Below are 2,500 nucleotides of genomic sequence, written 5' to 3' on the forward strand. Positions count from 1 at the left end.
CCATGTTGTGCCTTAACCTAACCCATGTTGTGCCTTAACCTAACCCATGTTGTGCCTTAACCTAACCCATGTTGTGCCTTAACCTAACCTACGTTGTGCCTTAACCTAACCTACGTTGTGCCTTAACCTAACCTACGTTGTGCCTTAACCTAACCTACGTTGTGCCTTAACCTAACCCATGTTGTGCCTTAACCTAACCCATGTTGTGCCTTAACCTAACCCATGTTGTGCCTTAACCTAACCCATGTTGTGCCTTAACCTAACCCATGGTGTGCCTTAACCTAACCCATGGTGTGCCTTAACCTAACCCATGTTGTGCCTTAACCTAACCCATGTTGTGCCTTAACCTAACCCATGTTGTGCCTTAACCTAACCCATGTTGTGCCTTAACCTAACCCATGTTGTGCCTTAACCTAACCCATGTTGTGCCTTAACCTAACCCATGTTGTGCCTTAACCTAACCCATGTTGTGCCTTAACCTAACCCATGTTGTGCCTTAACCTAACCCATGTTGTGCCTTAACCTAACCCATGTTGTGCCTTAACCTAACCCATGTTGTGCCTTAACCTAATCCATGTTGTGCCTTAACCTAACCCATGTTGTGCCTTAACCTAACCCATGTTGTGCCTTAACCTAACCCATGTTGTGCCTTAACCTAACCCATGTTGTGCCTTAACCTAACCCATGTTGTGCCTTAACCTAACCCATGTTGTGCCTTAACCTAACCCATGTTGTGCCTTAACCTAACCCATGTTGTGCCTTAACCTAACCCATGTTGTGCCTTAACCTAACCCATGTTGTGCCTTAACCTAACCCATGTTGTGCCTTAACCTAACCCATGTTGTGCCTTAACCTAACCCATGTTGTGCCTTAACCTAACCCATGTTGTGCCTTAACCTAACCCATGTTGTGCCTTAACCTAACCCATGTTGTGCCTTAACCTAACCCATGTTGTGCCTTAACCTAACCCATGTTGTGCCTTAACCTAACCCATGTTGTGCCTTAACCTAACCCATGTTGTGCCTTAACCTAACCCATGTTGTGCCTTAACCTAACCCATGTTGTGCCTTAACCTAACCCATGTTGTGCCTTAACCTAACCCATGTTGTGCCTTAACCTAACCCATGTTGTGCCTTAACCTAACCCATGTTGTGCCTTAACCTAACCCATGTTGTGCCTTAACCTAACCCATGTTGTGCCTTAACGTAACCCATGTTGTGCCTTAACGTAACCCATGTTGTGCCTTAACCTAACCTATAATGTGCCTTAACCTAACCTAAAGTGCGCCGTAACCTAAACTATATTGCGCCTTAACCTGACGCACGTTGTCGCTGAACCTGCTCTGTAATTGTTATGCAACCCGTTAAAGTAGTGTAGTGTTGCCTAACCGCAACCCTCGCAATATAGTTCGCTACTCGCACTGCCCGGTCCCCTGTGTATCGCGTCATGTTAAACACCTTGCAGGTGTTGCTGACTTTCCACATGCTCCTGCTATACACTGTAGTGTGGATAGCAGCAGGACGTACATGCCCCCCCCCCTTCCCCCCTGCCTTCGCAAGCTGGTCGGTGAGAAGTTTGCATGTTCAATGCCCTTCGCATGCCGACGTACTCAGCCTACGTTGTGGTACGGCCTGTCACCTGTCCGCCGATGTACGCAAAACCCACAAACTGTACTGCACATTGCTCCGTATGTACTGAATGATACATCGTGGCCCATGTGACCGTATGACGACAGCGCCTAGCAACGGCGGACCATACAGTCCAAATATTGTGCACGCAGCTACGTGTCGTCTCCCTATAAGAGCTGGATTGCAGTGTGGTACGCCATACAGACGTGTGGGAGGAACGGACGCCCTGGATGGCGATCAGCATGAGCAGTCTGTTGATGTAGTGGAGCGTGTATTCGGACGTAGTCGTCTCTTCTCACACACCGTGATAGCATGTTGCACCGCGTTCCACATCTGCGACATGCTGCAGAGGCGGGCTGACAGTCGTTCGCGCAATGGACACCGCATACGTACGGGGTCTACCTTCCACGTGTTCTCTAGGCGTGCACATGTTGTTGCGTCTATGTGGGCAGACGTAGTGTGTTGTGACACCTGACACAGGCATGCAATACTCGTTGCAAATGGCGATGGACGTGTACGTTTGCTGGTGACGTTACGCAAATGAACAACCGGTAACCCGTTGTGGTGCGGTTGTTCTCGCTAGAGGTGAATCAGTGTTGGCGACGATCGGTCGAGCTATTAACCGGTTGTTTCAGGGATACCCACCATGCCCACGAACGTGAAAGGGGACCCACCATGCCCACGAACGTGAAAGGGGATCTGGGTGTGAGGCGATACGCGGCGGTGGCTGGGTGGGACCGTCCCCGGCCGGTGAGGGGGGGCCGCCCGGCGTGCTGGCAGCGCGGTGCGTGGGCGCACGCGCTACAGCCGGCTGGTGGGGGCGGCCGGTGGCAGGCGCGCCGGCCGACGGACGCGGCAGGCGGCGCAGCTGC

The sequence above is a fragment of the Schistocerca serialis genome, unplaced genomic scaffold, assembly GCF_023864345.2.
Source record: "Schistocerca serialis cubense isolate TAMUIC-IGC-003099 unplaced genomic scaffold, iqSchSeri2.2 HiC_scaffold_1142, whole genome shotgun sequence".
NCBI classification, from domain to species: Eukaryota; Metazoa; Arthropoda; class Insecta; order Orthoptera; family Acrididae; genus Schistocerca; species Schistocerca serialis.